The 17053-nt window shown below is 45.7% G+C and overlaps 1 pseudogene; it reads left to right on the top strand.

Annotated features, from left to right (window-relative positions):
- The first annotated feature begins 12728 nt into the window (after window positions 1–12728).
- Window positions 12729–16302, top strand: LOC124081213 (UL16-binding protein 1-like; annotated as a pseudogene).
- Window positions 16303–17053: the final 751 nt, after the last annotated feature.

The following is a 17053-nucleotide window of genomic DNA, read 5'->3' as shown; positions in this document are numbered from 1 at the left end:
CCCATGATCTTTCAGCGTTTGAAATACATTGTTCCAGGATCTTCTCGATTTCAGAGTCTGTGATGAAAAATCAGCCGTTAACCTAATTGGTTTACCCCTGAATGTAATCTGCCTCCTTTATTTTGTAGCTTTTAATATTCTCTCTTTGTTCTGTATGTTGGATATCTTCATAATAATGTGTCTTGGAGTTGGTCTCTTGTGGTTCTGTATGTTCGGTGTCCTGTAGGCTTCTAGGATTTGGACATCCATTTCATTTTTCATGTCTGGAAAGTTTTCTAAAATTATTTCATTCAACAGATTGCTGATTCCTTTGGTTTAGACCTCTATACCTTCCTCTATCCCAATGACTCTTAAGATTTGTTTTTTTTATGATATCCTATATCTCTTGGATGTTTTGCTCATGGTTTCTTACCAGCCTTTCTGAGTTGACTAGACTCTTTTCGAGATGATATATTTTGTCTTCATTGTCTGATGTTCTGACTTCTACTTGATCTACTCTACTAGTAATACTCTCATTTGAGTTTTTCATTTGGTTTATAGTTTCCTTCATTTCTAGGATTATTGTTTAATTTTTTTATAACCTCTATCTCCCAGTAGAGTAGTTCTTTTGCTTCTTGAATATGTTTATGTAATTCATTTTCAATGTGTTCTTTCATTGTTTGCATTTGCTGTCTAATAACCTCTTTAAGATTCCATTCCATCTGAGTCAGGTATGCCTTGAGTTCTTTATCTGACCATTTTTCTGATGCCTCTAGGTTCTCCTGTAGATTTAGGCTGTCCTGCATTGTTTGTAATCCTTTTTTTCCTTGTTTTTTCATGATGCTCATGTTACTTTCCAGCTCTGTTTGACTGCTGTGTTACTATTTACTCCTATAAATTTGTTTTGGGTTTGTATATCTCCAGGATCTCTCTTTTGTGATGGGAGACTATGTCTGGAGATGTTGGGTTTTATTGTACTTTAAAGCAAATTCATTCGCTTCATAAAAGGCATACGGATTCTGATGGCATATAGCGATCAGCAGTTTGGTCTTAGGACTTTACGTTTAGGTTGGATGTGATGGTATGGGGGTTGGTATATATTAGCAACCTTGGAAGATTGCTCTAATGTAGGGGGATATTAACAGGAGAACGGACCGGAGTATTTGGGGGTAGCTAGGGACTTGGGAGCATTATAGACCACCTCGGAACATTCACCTATATGCATTTAATAAATTACACATAATAGAAGTCGTAATTCTTGGGAGGTAAGGTAGGAGAAGGAGAAGGAAGAAGTCATTAAAGAGAAAGAGAGAAAGAAAAATAGGTAGAATAAAAGAAAATGGAAAAAATTGGAAAGAAAAGAAAAAAAAGATAAATGCAGTCTTAGAGTTCGATTATCTTCTCTTCTAGTAGGTGAAGCTGTGCCCTCTGGGCCAAGCTTCTGCCCTCAATATGCAGGAAACAATTCCTGTGAGGCGGCTCCTCCTCCCCAGCTGGGCGGTTCACCAATCCTGGTCACCCAGGGCCACTCCTGGTCTCCAATCCCCTGCTTCTTCGGCCCGCCAGGCCCCACTCACCAGTGGCATTCTCCACAGAACTAGCTACACTCCGAGCCTGCAGTCCCCTGGGTGCCCTGTTCTCCCCAACGACTGGGCACTCTCTCTGTTTGCCATTCACCCAGACCCCAAGGTTGTGGAGCTCGGGGGCTGGGGGCTGTCAGCTTGTTTTGCCTGATTCCCTCCGGTAGCCAGGCCCTGGGAGCTGGCGGAAGAAGGCCTCCATTGTCAGCACTGGTGGGAGGGGGAGTTGGAGGTCAGGTGTCCCTCCTGATTCCCTCGGCTCCTACAATCACGCTCACGGAGAGCTGGGGAGAGATTTTTGAGATTTACCTGATGTATGGGGAGGGAGAGCTGAGGGTCACACACCTGTGGTCACTGATTTCACTGCAGAGCCATCCATCCACCGAATTCTGATGCCGTCAGTTCTCTGCCATGGTGGACGCTGGTCTCCTTGCCGGCGTGTCCGATGAGAAGGGTGGGTCTGGTCTGTCTCTCCCAAGTCCCACTTCAGCCCTCGGTCCGTTGGCCCATGGAGGCTCGGTTGGCACCACCTCAAAAGATCCGAAGTTTTGTTTCTCTACTCCGCTTGAGGGTCTCTGTAGCACTGAGTCGTGGCGGGTTGGCGGCGGGTCATCAATCAACCAGCCAGTATCTCCGTGCTCAGGGTGGTCTGGATTCACCCACGCCTGAGCACGCTGGGGCCTCTGAGAAGCTCAAACTGCTCACTTATGTTCCACCTCAGCCCAACATTGCTGGACGTTCCTGAGCAGGCATCATCCCTTATTCTGAAGTCTCTCTCTGCCAGCTTAGCTGAGGAGGTCACAGGAGTGTTCCCTCCGCACCCTCTCAGAACCTTGTTTCTTAAAGTCATAACTGCTGATTTCAAATTACTGAGGTGTGGCACATTCCACTCGCTGTTAAGCAACTGTCCTTCCAGGATTCCACTGGCTGCTAATTCATAAGGCTCAGCAATGCTGGGTGGTGCACACCTGCAATCCCAGCAGTTTATGAGACTAAGGCAGGAGGATCGAAAGTTCAAAACCAGCCTCAGCAACTTAGCAAAACACTAAGCAACTCAGCAAGACCCCATCTTTAAATAAACTACTTAAAAAGTGGCGGGGGAGGGCTGGGGATGTGGAAAAGTGGTAAAGTGCCCCTGTGTTCAATATCTGCTATGAATGAATAGATAGATAGATAGATAGATAAAATAAGGCTCAGCTGCACCTCTTTAAGAGTTAAGTTCCTTGGGCTGGGGCTGTAGCTCAATGGCAGACTCTGGAGGCTCTGGATTTAACCCCTACTTCTTCCCGAAAAAATGTTAAGTCCCGTGCTCCTGGCACAATCCTTGTCTCCTTCCCCCACTGCAATATTATATATTTCTGTGTTTAAACAGGAGATTCAAACCACAAATGAAAGTATAATGGTTGGAACTGTTGATTCTTGGAATCATAAAGGCTAAAATGCAAGACAAAGGAAGGTGGATGAATGTGTGAGGAGGACGGAGGATGGTGTTCATGTGACAGATGCATGAGGAGTATTTGTGTTTATGTTAAAGCAGAGAATCCACTTAGCTGCCCACACCTGTTCTCACTGGTTGGCACAAGGGGCATGTAAAATATGAGAGGATAGGTAAATACCATAAGGTGGGGTCTGGAAGACTTGGAAGCCTATGGGTGACAAGGATTTGTCAGGAATTCGGACGAAGGGGGAAGTTTCTCCTGGCTCCCAGGCCAAGAAGAGAATGCCACAACACAGTGGCCTCCATGGAGAGTGCTCTCTCATCCTGGGCCAGATCATGCTTCAGGAATAGAGGGGAAATTGGAGAGCACAGGAGGATGGGCTGTGTTTCTGGAAGGTCTCAAGGGAGGATCACGGGAACAAAAACAAACTGGAAAAGGCTCCTGACTCCTTCCGAGAAAATTCAGAGATGACAGGGACCAAAGGACAGAAAACGAGTTGGCGGCATATCTGAGGTGACCTCAGCTCTCCTCACTCTGAGTGTGCATATTTGAGCGAGTGTGTCAGGCATGCACCGTGTGGATCTGCATGCACCACTGAGGCACAAAGAGCTTGTTTCTCTCATAGATTTTGTCCCAGGTTCACAACTGCCCTGGGATCTCCCAGATCCCCTCCCTGCCCTGTTTCACCACCACCATCTCTTCCTTCCCAATACCCCATGGTTGAGCGTCCCTTGTCTACCCACCAGCCCCCGCTGTCCTGCCTCCAGGCCTTCTATCTGGCACATTCCTCTACCTGGTGTACCTGCTTCCCCCAGCCAAGAGCCAGTCATCCTTCATGGGTGGACACAAATATCACCTGCCATTATCTCTTCCTCATCCTCCCAGGATAAATAAATAATTCTCTCCTGTGTTCTCTAGTCCTTGAGGTCACAGTAAGAGAACCTCACATTGTGACGATTGTTTATACATTTCAAGGAATGAGGTATTTGAGAATATACATATCCCTTTATAGCTTTTGTTTAATCAATTTTTTTAAAGGACCTACTGGGAAAGTATGGCCCTCTGGTTATGTGATAAATAATATTTCCAAGGGAAGCAGGAGCTAAGAGAGTGTTCTTCTTGTGTTTGAGGGTCCCTTTCCCATACAATGATCTGGGACAACAATACCTCAATCCACAGCTGCATCTGCATCTCCCCTGAGTTCATCACCATGGTCACTACAGTCGTCTTCAAAGGCGTACCCTGACAGCATTCCTGTCTCAGTTATCATAAGGCCAGCAGGTCATGGGCAGAAGTGAGAGGGAAGAGCCAGTGGCTTGTGGCAGCTGTGGAGAGCAACCTGGGCTGAGACCGGGGAGAGAACTTGAATCCCACTCTGACCCCACCCACTGAGCCTTCTCCCCATTAAATGGACACATGAACAAGATGTCCTACCCTCCACAGCCACCAGTGGGGAGGATAAGCCCCTATTGACCATAAATCACATGATCCTCAGGCTGTGGTAAAGTAGAGGACTGCTGAACCAAGCACAGAGCCTGACGCTGCTGCTTCAGGGCAGGGGCACAGGATGACTGCAAACAGATTTCCTTAGGTACAAAGAAGCAGAGAAGATTCTGCCCTGATTCACTAACATCTCTACCCAAGAGGACCATGTGGAAGGTGGGCTACAGGACAACAGAAACACAAGGGGTGGGCAGTACACAGACTTGGGAGGAACAGTACTTGGTGGCTCCCATGCATACATCTGGGGACAGGAGCCTTGGGTAATCCCTGGGAGGAGGCAGCTGGGAAGGGCTTGGCACTCCTAACTCATGAGTCTGGGTGAACCAGGCAGGTAACCTGGAGAACAGAAGGAATAGAAGGCTGCAGTAGAGACATAGGAAGGATGGCCAGGTGAGAAGGAGATGGAGAGCATATCTGGGCACTCCTGCCCCTTGCCTGGTGCAGATTCCTGGCTGCCAAGCTCAAACCAGATCCCACATGGGGATGAATGAGCTCCAGAGTTGACTGAAAGAGTATGGGTTGTAGATTGTACTTTCAGAAATAGAAGTCATGACATTTTGACTGATGAGTGTTGTACTCTTTTCTTTTCTTTTTTTTTTTTTAACGTTTTCCTGCATCAATTCCACTTCTGTCAGTTAATGCTCTCTGGTGGAATAAAAGGGGCAAATGACAAGATTATGTAAGTGCCCTGCCCTTAGCCAAACTTATGACTCAACAGGGCCCTCTCTTCCTTCTTGTGTTTGAGGGTCCTTTTCCCATACAATCATTTGGGACAAAACAATACCTCAATCCACAGCTGCATCTACATCTCCCCTCAGTTCTTCACTATGGTCTCTGCAGTTGTCCTCAAAGGCATACCCTGGCAGCATCCCTGTCTCAGTCATCATGATTCTACAGGCTCCTGAGGTCCAGGCCATGAGATGGGGCCCTGTGTGTAGTTCCTGTGTCTGAACCTCTGAATGGCAGTGTGAGAGATCTCACACCAGGACCCACTCATCAAGAAGCGGGAGTCTTCTCAGACTCAGGTGATCGCTTCATTCATGCCTACACTGGCCTGAAATGTGTATTTGAAGCTATTTAAATGGTGTTTAAATGGTGGTTGCCTGATTGGATCTCGAGATAACAATGAAATTGACCAAAGGAAATTTTGAAAGGTTAATTATAGCCAGGCGCTGCTGCACATGCCTGTGATTCCAGCTTCTTGGAGGCTGAGGTAGGAGTATTGCAAGTTGGAGGATGGCCTGGATGATTTAGCAACATCCTGTCTCAAAATAACAATTTTTAAATGAGCAGGGGACGTGGCTCAGTAGCAGAGCGCCCCTGCTGGATTCAATCCTCAGTACCTCAAAAGAAAAAGAAAAAGATTGTTTCTGCAAGCCTCCAGGTGGCAGCAGAGCTAGGCATTTTCTTCCTGACTGTCCGAACTTTTCCCAAAGGAGAAGTTGCTTTTGCTTTTAGAGAGTCTTTCCTGAAAGTTTTCGGGCCAGGGGCACAGAATCTACTGAAAACTATCGCTGATGGCAGGCTAGCTAACAATTGCCTTCAACCACGTTGATTTCAGACGGGACTTTATTAGGAGCCCGAAATTTGTTGGTATTTTAATAATAAAAAGGATGAGTCGGAAGGTGGGGATGCAAATGGTTAAACACTCGGGCCCAAGAAGTCCGGAGAGGAGACAGGAAAAGACGAGGTGAGGAAGGCGACATATCAGAATGGTTAAGCAGCGCAGGGATTTGGGGCAGTCAGTGGAAAGCGGCCAGTCCCGGGGGCCAGTCAGCCGGGCGGCTGCTGATGTTTTGTAAAAGGCAGATTTTTCTGCTGCTCCGACTTGGGTCGCCACCTGCCCTGGCCGGAGGCCCCAACTTTATCCTTGGCTTTGGGTTCGTCTTCTCCGGGAACAGCCAGGGCGGCGGGACGAGTGCGAAAGAAGGGCGGAAGCCGGCGGCGAGGAGGCAGCGGGAGGCGCTGGGGACGCGTCCGGGTCCCGCGCCGTCGCAGGAAGGGGACCCAGGCGGGGTCCTGCACCGGGCGGTGATCCAGCCGACGCCTCTGTAAGGGCACGGTGGCCAGGGGCACCCGAGGGAAAACGCGGGTGCGGGGATGCCAAGGCAACTTAGTGGGGTGGCTTAGAAAGTCGGGGCGGGGCAACAGCCGGAACCAATCAGCAGGAGGAAGGACGCGGCGGAGCGGAGTCCCCGGGGGGCGGGGCGGGGGGTTCCGGCTTTAAAGCCTCTGAGCCCCGCCACTGGTCTCCCAGTTCTCCTGAGCGCCGGACCCACGGCCGGATCTGTCCGCGCGGCGCTCTTTCTTGGTGTCCTGGCTCAGCTCCCGCCCCACTTTCTTTGGGCGTCGCCGGCCGGTGAGTTGCGGGATCGAACTTACGGGACACCTCCGTCCCCTTCTCAGTCCCCAGACTTCCCCTGCACGTTCCGTCCCACCGGTCCACGTCCCCGCAGCAGGTTATGCACCCTGCGCCTGGGAAGGAGCCGCGGGAGCTGAAAAGAGACGAAAAAATAAGGGTAGGAGGATGCGAGGGAGCGAGATGACAGGGGAGAGCTAGATGGCTTGGTAATGGTCCCTAGTGCCACCCCCGTCTTCAGAAAGCGGGAATCAGAGCCTCTTTCTCCGAGAGCCCAGGAGCAAGAATGAGTCACTGTGAAAGGGTGTGCGTTTTCCCGCTGCGGGTGGCATTTACTGGCTGTGTTGTGCGTTTCCAGTGAGGAATTGCTGTGAACTCCTCCTGGCCCCTTTGCCTAGCACAGATGTCTCTATCACAAGTCGTCCTAAGTCGTAATGACAGGTCCAGTCCCTTCCAAGTTCATGTGATATCTACTTTTTAGAATTTTCTTTTAAAGGTAAAGAAAGGTGGGGGAGGTGCCTCATGAAAATCAAAGGGAGATCAGTAGAGGAAAGAGACCAGGGGGAGGGAGGGGAGGAGAGAAAGGAAATACTGGGGAATTATATTGGTCAAATTCCGTTGCTATATTGTGCGTGTACGAATGTGACAACAAATGTCACCCGTGATGACAACTATAATACACCAATAAAACTATGAAATGAAATTGAAATTTAAAATATCATCAGTGGGCACTCTCTCACTCTCTTTGGTATTTGGAGACCATATGCTGCAGGCACAGGTTTCTTTGAGCCTAGTTCAGTCACTCTAGTCCAAGCACACTCTGGAGATCATGATGGGCACCTTCTGGGTTCACTTCGCCTTCCTTTCTGAGTTCCTGATCTCCAGTCTGCTCACTGCTGCACAGCACCTAGCAGTGGCTCCTATGCTGGCAATCCAGTTCCCACCGAACTATCAGCCTGTGGGCTGAGATATTTTCATTGCTTTGCAATCAATTGCTTCCCTACCAACTCTGGGTCCATTGAGTTCAGCCTCCCTCTCTGTTCCACAGGTTCTCACAGACATGTATATTTTAATCTGCCGCTGTGCCCCCCTCCTCCCCTCAGCAACCACAGTTGCTGCTGCCAGCCAAACTGGCACAATTCTAAACATATTATTTCTTTTATTATATTCAAAGTTTCTGACTTTCTATGTCTCTGCAGTTTCTTTTACAGTTTCCCTAGTTACCTACCCATCTCTCTAAGGAGCACTCTTCCCGTGTTTTAAGTCTGCTGCTAAGGAACTATGGGAAATTGTGCCCTTCCTCTATTCTGCCATCCTCTCTCTCAAAATTCTTTCTTCCAGCTTCTTGAGATAAACAGAATGTTACAGTTTTCTATAGTCTCTCTACTGTGCCAGAACACACTGTTATCTGTTAGTTCCCTTCTATCAACATTTTCTCATCCCTCCATCCCTCTTACTGTCCACACCATCTAATTTCAACTTCTGAGATCAACTTTTGTGGATTTCACATGCAAGTGAGATCATTTGGTGCTTGTCTTTCTGTGCCTGGCTTACTTCCCTTAACATGATGATCTCCATTTCCATCAATTGTGTTGGAGAGAAATGATTTTGTTCTTTTTATGGATAAATAGTATTCCAGTGTGTGTCTTTATCTGTTCATCACTTGATAAAGTGTTCACATTGTCTTTATCTGTTCATCACTTGATGGACACCTAGGTTGTTTCTGTTTCTTTGCCTTTGTGAACAGTGCTAAAATGAACATGGGAGTGCAGATGTCTTTGACAGACTGTATTTATATACTTTGGCTATTACCCAGTAGAGGAATTCCTGGATCATATGCAAGTTCAATTTTTCAATTTTTGAGGACCTCAATACTGTTTTTCCTAGTATCCCTATTATTACCACCTAGAGGTACTAGAATCATTGACTCCATTCAGCAAAGAATCTAAGAACAAGACACCAAGATAGAAAGTAAGAAGTAGGTTTATTGCAAATGTGAAAAAGATAGAGAAAAGACTTCTCTGAGAAAAAGGGCCTCAGACCCGGGAATCTGGTGGGGGAGTTTGGGCCTGTTCTTTTGATGGTCTCTGGAATTCCTCCTTTCCTTATCTGCTCCCCTGTTCATGCTCTCCTCACTATTATTGAATGGTGCCCCCTCTGTCCATGCATTTGTTATAGTTTTCCTATTGGATCTCTTGCTTGGGAGCACTAGTATGGAAGTGTCTGTCTGACTGGGTCTCCTGTTTGTGTCCACAAGCACTTAGGTCAAGCAGGAAGTTGACCTCATCAGAAGACCCTCCCCATGCTCCTTTGTTCTGACCCTGCCCAACCTCCTCACTTGCCATCTTGCCCTGGTTGCCTAAGCCACCCCTACCTCTCCCCCACTATGAATCTACATCCAGCTAACAATATGCAGGATTCTCTTGCAGGCACTTATTTCCTTTTGTATTACTGTTAACAACCATTCTTACTGGAGTGAGATAATGTCTTCTTGTGGTTGTGATTTGCATTTCAGTGATGACTGGTGATACTGAGTACTTTTTTGTATGCCTATTGGCCATTTTACTTGTCTCTTTTGAGAAATGTCTTTTCAGATTTTTCTCCATTTTCTAATCAGCCTATTTGTTTTCTAAGTATTAAGTTCTTTGAGTTCCATATGCATTCTGGATATCAACCTATTATCTGATGTACAATATGCAAATATTTTCTGACATTCTGTAGATTCTCTCCACTCCCCAAATTGTTGCCTTTGATGTGCAGAGGATTTTTTAATTTTACTCTTCTATTTGTCTGTTTTTGATTTTGTGTTCTGTGCTTTTAGAGACTTGTCCAAAATATCTTTTCCCATTCCAATGTCCTGAAACATTTTCACTACATATTCTTGTAGTACCTTCATAGCTTCAAAACTTACATTTAAGTCTTCAGTTTTTTGGTTTATTTGTTTGTTTTTTCAAGTACTGGGGGTTGATTCCATGGTCTCCTGCATGGTAAACAAGCATTTTACCCCTGAGCTTCACCCCCAGCCCATTTAATACACTTTAAGTTGATTTTTCTAAGTGAAGAGCTACAGGGGTCTAGTTTTATTCTTTTTCTTGTGGATTCCCTCCCCTGTTTTTCCAACACCATATATAGAAAATACTGTCAATTTTCTACTGCACATTCTTATCACCTTTTTCAATAATAGGCTGCTGTAGGTGTGTGGGTCAAATTCTATGCTCTCTGTTCTGTTCCATTGCTCCATGCTTCTGTTTGTAACCCAGCACCATGCTGTTTGATTACTCCAGCTTGGTTGTGTATTTTGAAGTCAGTTCATGTAACTCCTCTTGCTTTGTTCTTTTCCTGCAAGATAGCTTTGACTCTTCAGCAATTTTGTGGTTCCCTGGAAATTATAGAACTGTCTTTTCTATTTCTGTGAAGAACGCCCTTGATGTTTTGATAGGGATTACATTGAATCTGCGGATCTTGTTGGGTGGAATAGACATTTGAACAATGTTGGATCTTCCAAAACATAAACATGGTGATCTTCTCCTATGATTTGTGTGTGTGTGTGTGTGTGTGTGTGTAGTTTTTAATTTCTTTCCTCAGTACTTTATAGCTTTCACTGTAGAGATATTTTACCTCTTTGTTTAAATTCATTCCAAGCTATTGTATATTTTGCAGTTACTGTAAATAGTATTGTTTGCTTGATTTCTATTTCAGATTATTTGCTATTGGTATATAACAACTCTAATAATTTTATTTTTTTGTATTCTGCAACTTTGCTAAATTCATCTATCACCACTAATAGTATTTGGTGAAGTCTTTGGAGTTTTCTATATGTAAGGTCAGCTCATCTGCAAACAGTGAGTATTTCATTTCTTTTCTTTTTTTTTTTTTTTGAGTTTAGATACTCTATTCTTTCACTTGCCTGATTGCTGTACCTAGCACTTCCAGAAGTTCATTAATTAAAAGTGGTAAAAGTGAGCATCCTTCTCTTGTTTCAGATTGGAGAGAGAAAACGTTCAGTGCTTACCCACTTGTTATGATTTTAGGTGATGGCTTATTTCATATGTCCTTTATTCTGATGAGATATATTCCTTTTGCCTAGGTGGTTTGGCATTTTTATTATGAAGAGATATAGATTTTATCAAATGCCTTTTCTTCATCTTCATTCTATTAATGTGGGGTATTACATTTATTGAAGCTAGTGTTGAACCATGGTTGCATCCCTGAGATGAATACTCTTTTCAGTAGGCAGTTGAATTCAGTGTGCTAATACTTTGTTCAGGATTTTTTCATCTTTGTTCAACAAGAATATTGGCTGTGTTCTTGTCAGGTTTGGGTATCATGGTAATTCTGGCTTTATCAAATGTATTTGGAAGAATTTCTTTCTCTTCTATTATTTGGAATAACTTAAGGAGAACTAGAAACTGTTCTTATTTAAATGCTTGGTATAGCTCAGCAGTACAGCTCTATGATCAGGGGATTTTCTTGATGGGAGGCTTTTACAACTGATTCAATCTTGTTACTTCTTATTGGTCTGCTCAGCTTTTTTATTTCTTTTGATTCAATCTTGGTAAGGTATGTATAAGTGTTCAGGAATTTGTCCACTTCTTTTAGGTTGCCAGATTTTTACAAATAATAACAAACATGGATATCTTTGTTCCTAATAATCTGTAATGAACCTTTGTGTTTCTGTGATATCAGTTGCAAAGTCTTCCTTTTCTTGTGTGAATTTATTTGAGTCTTCTCTCTCCTTTACCTAGTTAGGCTAGCTAAGGGTTTATCACTTCTGTTTATCTCTTGAAGGACCAGCTCCTTATTTCATTCATCTTTTTTGCTGTTTTTTAGCCACTAATTTATTTATTTATGCTATGCTCTGATATTATTTCTCCCTTTTCTCTAATTTTGGTTCTGTTTTGGGGTACTTGATATTTTTTATTAATTTTTTCAAGTTGTAGTTGGACACAACATATTTAATTTTATGTGGTGCTAAGGATCGAACCCAGTACCTCCCACATATGAGGCAAGCACTTTACCACTGAGCCCCAGCCCCAGCCTAGTACCGGATATTTTCTAATACACTTGATAAACAAAAGTCTGCCAGGCTTTCTTACAAAGCACAGCAGACTAGGCATATTTCTGCCTTTCCTATTACATCTAACCTGGCATAAACACTTTCGGATCCTCTAAAGCAGATAGTTTTGATCCCTCCTCTACTACCGTTCTTTGAACTTATGGATTTTTCCATTTCATTCATGGTAGGATATCACCTTCTATCCTAAAAGAAGGCAAGTCCCTGGCACACAAGTGCTGTCTCTGAACAGTCAAGCTACAAGCTATGAACCATAATTATAAACTCTCCCTCATGCAGCTGTGATCCCATGATCACTGGGCGCTCCATGACTCAGCATACACACTGCCCCCTCCCTGCAGTCCAGGGCACTGCTTCTCCACATCCTCTGCCAGGCAGGCCCTTCCCTCACAGCAGGCCTGGCACTGCCCTTGCAAGGTCCTGTGCTGCTGGGTGTACGCATTGTTCAGTGGGAGAGGGGAAGTGGGCCATGTCCTGGGAATGAGGTTGCTTGCCAAGTAGTGTCCCCATCTGCCTGAAACAAGGAAACATGCCCACCATAAACAGGTGGAGCACACAGCTTGGGAAGGGTCATTCTTGCTCTGCCAGCTCAGCCCTTCAGAGGGATGGGGAGAGGGTGCCTAAAGGATCCTTGCTCACCAGCCCAACCCTTACTCGCCCTTTTCCCTCACAGGCACTCACTCTCTCTGCTATGACTTCACCATCAATCCTAAGGCAGCACCTGGACAGCAATGGTGTACAGTCCAAGGCCAGGTGGACCACAAGAATTTTCTCTCCTATGACTGTGGCCTGGACAAGGTCAAATCCTTGAGTGCCCTGGGAGGGAAAGTGAGTGCCACAGTCACCTGGGAAGAGCAAAAAGCCACACTGAGAGAAATGGTGGATATGCTCAAACAGAAACTGGCTGACACTAAAGCAGAAAATGACTTGGCCAAAGGTAAGTAAGGATGTTCCAGGGACATGAGAGAGCTGATACTGGGTTTAGAGATATCATTGTGTCCATGAAAAAAAAATGTGTGTTGGTTGTTCCAAAAAGCCCAGACAGGGCTGGTTTGGAGAGAGAACACAGCCAGATTAGAAGGAGACCAGGGAAGGTGTGACTGGGTGGGACAAAGGATTTGTTAAGCAAGGAGGCTGATCTCTTTCTGATGGGGGCAGTTCTCCACACTCTGGAGGGCAGGATGTGTTGTAGGCTTAAATCCAGTGGATGCACCGGTGGCTCTTGGCAGTTTGGCTTCAATGGCCGGATGTGGCTTCGCTTTGACTCAGACAACAAAAGTGGACAGTGCTTCATCCTGGGTCCAACTGGATGAAAGAAAAGTGGGAAAATGACAGAGAAATGACCAAGTTCTTACACAAGACCTCAATGGGTGACTGTAGAACCTGGCTTCAGAACTTGAAGGAATGGGAGGCAGAGCTGGAGCCAACAGGTAACTGGCAGGAGGGGGAGGAAGTGGGAGCTGCTTTCACATGAGATGCTGCTACGTGTGTGTGTGTGTGTGTGTGTGTGTATGTGAGACCCATCATCCACCTTGACTCAGACCTGGGTTAACAGCCAAAGGTATAGTCTTCCCATCTTTTCCCTTCTCACCTCCTAATGCCTCTTCCTCAATGCACATGCTTTGGTCTGGCATTTGCTCGTCTCTTTTTGGAAATTCTTGTGAATCACTTCACATGTCAGCTCCTGAGACCCTTCTCCACCACCATCCTCATGGGTCACCTCATATTCTGCCACCAGGAAGGATGATTTTTATTGTCACCCAGGCTTCTCCCTTTATCTATATGAGATTCTTAAGGTCAGGACCCTTCTCCGGTCTCCCTTAGTCTTCATGACCTGTCACAGCAGCTGCCACATAGCAGAGGTCTAGGAACTATGTGCCTGCCTCAATGATGTGGGGCAGCAGGAGCTGAGCAGGCATCTCCACAGATTTTGCTCTGAACAAGGGCTAACTGTCTTGTGTTTCCACTTCAGGACCTTCAATCGCCAACCCAGACAGAGTCTTCCAGGAGTCTGCAGCCAGCGCGCTGATTCCCTGGGCCCTGCTCTGGATCCTCACCTGCTTCATCCACCTAGGCCTCCAGATCTTCCTGACAGGTGCTGTGGGCAGAATGGACAGAGAAACATGGGGCAGCTGTGTGAGCAATGAGGACAGGAAAGTAAATTCCAAGGCCCCAGTCTGCACTTTGACTGGTCCTTCTCATTCTGAGACAGAAGAATCAGGCCTCCTGTCACTGGTAGAAATAGCTTGGCCATTCTGAGCCCTGAGTCCTGAGAAATCCTCTCTGTCAGGGTCCATGGGAAAGAGGAGGGGCCATACCAAGGCAGCCTGTGGATTCTAAAGGGTTTTAGCTTATTCAGGTCTGACTCAGACTAGATTTCTACAAAAAAAAAAAGGGGGCCCAGTGGTGCATGGTGAAGAGATAACAGAAACACAGGAAGGCAAATATCCCATCCTGGGTGATGGCAGCATAGTAGCTCCATTCATTATGTACAGAAGAAGGAACTCCATACCCACAGTCAAAAAGAGAGGTCGTACGGCTAATGCCAGGATAGGGAGCAGAGAAGGCCTTTCCGAAGGCTGGAGTTTAGGGCTGCCTTCCCACAGGAGGCTCACTTCTAGCAGCTGAAGGGAAAACTGGGAATAGAGTCTGTCCAGGATGAAGGCAGAGGATGCCAGCTCTCTGGGGACTCTTAGGACTCCAGGATTGATCCTTGGGCAGTGGCCCTGGAACCCAGCCTCCTGCAGACTCCAGATCCTGAGCCAGCTCAGCAGCCTCTGCCTTGAGCAGAGCCTCTGCAGAGACTGGTGGGGCTGAGCAGCTGCTGGAGTCTGATGCTCCAGCTGACTTAACCAGAGTGGAGGGAGTAGGCAGGGCCAGTCACTTTTAGAGCTGTGCTGCTCCCAGGTAAGGAGAGGTTGAGGGGGAAGGGGGAAGAAAGATATGTGTCTGTAACCCCACCCAAGTTCTGGGAACCAGGTTCCAAGAACCCCTCTTTCCACAGGGTTCTCCCCATCCCCAGGTCCTATGGCCCCTCCTATCTGGAGGAGGAGCAGGCGCCCAGTCAGGGAGCAGATCCAGTCATTACAACTGCAGTCCTGAGACACCAAGGCCTACTGCAGGGCTGGGGCTGATTCTGGCCTGTAAGAAAGAAGGGAGGAGGGTGGTAGAGGCTGCAGGACCCTTGGGTTATGGGTGGAGGAGAACACATGACCCAAGGTAAGCACCCAGGAGAACTGAGGTAGGATTTCTTCAGAGAGTTGAAGTAACATGTTTCTTGTCTAAAGGTTGAAGATGCTCCCAAGAAGCTTCTGAAAATGTGATTCAGTTAAATAACTGTCCTTACTGGTCTTCTGCCAGTCTACTACCTGCTCTTCCTCCATAGAGCAGATGAAGATTGAAGTACAAACCCACAGGCCTCAAACATGTCAGACTTTCCTATGTAGCCTAGAGCTCCTCTGCTTATTCAGATCTAGTGAGATTTAGAAGAAAGTTGTGAATGTCCCTTCTAGGAACACCACGAGCCATAATCAACTTCTTCAAGAGTTGGACTGTTCTGATTGCTGCTTTCACTTTCCCATCCATTATAGCAGCCACACATACCTTTCCTTTGCCACCAACTGGCCCCTGCTACCCCAGGATCTGATGACCCCCATGAAGATACAGTGACTTCAGCTTCAACTTTGAGCCCCTTATTCTGTTTTGTGATAGTCCAATTCTGCACTCTTTGTTAACATGTTAGGCCAAGTCCTTTGCTAACCTATGGAATTGTACACTTAGCCTCTGGCTGCTGGAACAGGAAATCTCAACAAGGTGTTTCCATCCTGGTCCTGTGTAATCAAATACTTCTCTGCACCTTGAGTTGACCTTTGTATAGACTGGATCTAGAATGTCCCCCAAAGATCTATATGATCTATGTGTTGACTCTGGTTCTATTGAGAGGTGAAGAAAACTTTAGGAGGTGAAGAGTTGGGTCACTCTTTGAAGGGCTCTTTATGTCCCAGGCCCCTTCCTCCCTCTCTCCCTCTCTTTTAAAAAAGAATAAATTACTTATCATTGCTACCACAATGTGAGCGGTATCTTCTGCCACTGCTCCTACTGCCAGGATATTCTGCCTTATCTCAGGCCAAAAAGCAATGCGGTCAGCCAAACTTGGACTAAAACTTCTGAAACAGTGAACCGAGAACTGATATTTCCTCCTCTAGGTGGCTGTTTTGTCAGATGTTTTGTCACAATGATGAAAATCTGAATAACACTGCCTTGAGATGGTGCAATATGTCTCTAAAATACCATGGCAGCCTTCACTATTAACTTCAGGGACTCTGCCTGTTTTGTTATATTTAAATAAACATCTCTGTTTTTAAAAAATCTTATTGGTTTGGAGTTTTTTTATGCAATCAATCAATGTGGTGGTTAATTTTATGTGACAACATAAAATTATGTGACAACCCACTGCCTCAGGGATACCCAGATAGCTGGTAAAAAACAAAAAACATTATTTCTGAAGGTGTATTTGGCAAAGATTTGCTCTGAAAGCAGTAGCCTGAGAAAACAAATCTCCTTCCCTAGTGTGAGCAGGGATCATCCAATCCTTTCAGGGCCCCCAGCAAAACCCAAAGCAAGATTCTTTGTGAGATTCCTCTGCGTGATCTGAGGTGTCCGTCTTCCCTGGTTCTGGGATATGACAAGCCATCACTGATTCTCAACTTCATGACTCAGATCAGGACTTACACCATCAGCCCTCAGTCCCATGTCTTTGGTTCAATCTGAATTATACCCCTTACTTTCCTGATTCCCTAGCCTGCACACAAATACTGTAATTTCTTGGTTCCATAATCCATAGACCAATTTCTACAGTAAGTCTCTTGGTTCTGTTTCCCTGGAGAACCCTGACCAATAAAACTTACTAGAGAATGAGTGACATTTTGTGCTTCCTTCACATTGTAGAGTAAATAAAACCAGTGACTCTGCTACATTAGTTTATGTAAGTAGAATTTAAAGATCATTCCTAAACTAACAGGTAGTCTAGATGGCAATCTCAAATATTTTGCTGGCTCAAAACAAATGTGCTTAAGGGATGAAATTTTTCCTGGTTTTACCCCGGCACACTTGATAGTGA

Source organism: Marmota monax, unplaced genomic scaffold, assembly GCF_021218885.2.
Source record: "Marmota monax isolate L192 unplaced genomic scaffold, Marmota_monax_Labrador192_F-V1.1 WCK01_AAM20220418_F8-fsc00114, whole genome shotgun sequence".
Classification (NCBI taxonomy): domain Eukaryota; kingdom Metazoa; phylum Chordata; class Mammalia; order Rodentia; family Sciuridae; genus Marmota; species Marmota monax.
Note: the sequence above shows the minus strand (reverse complement) of the source record. Positions and strands in the feature narration are given on the sequence as shown.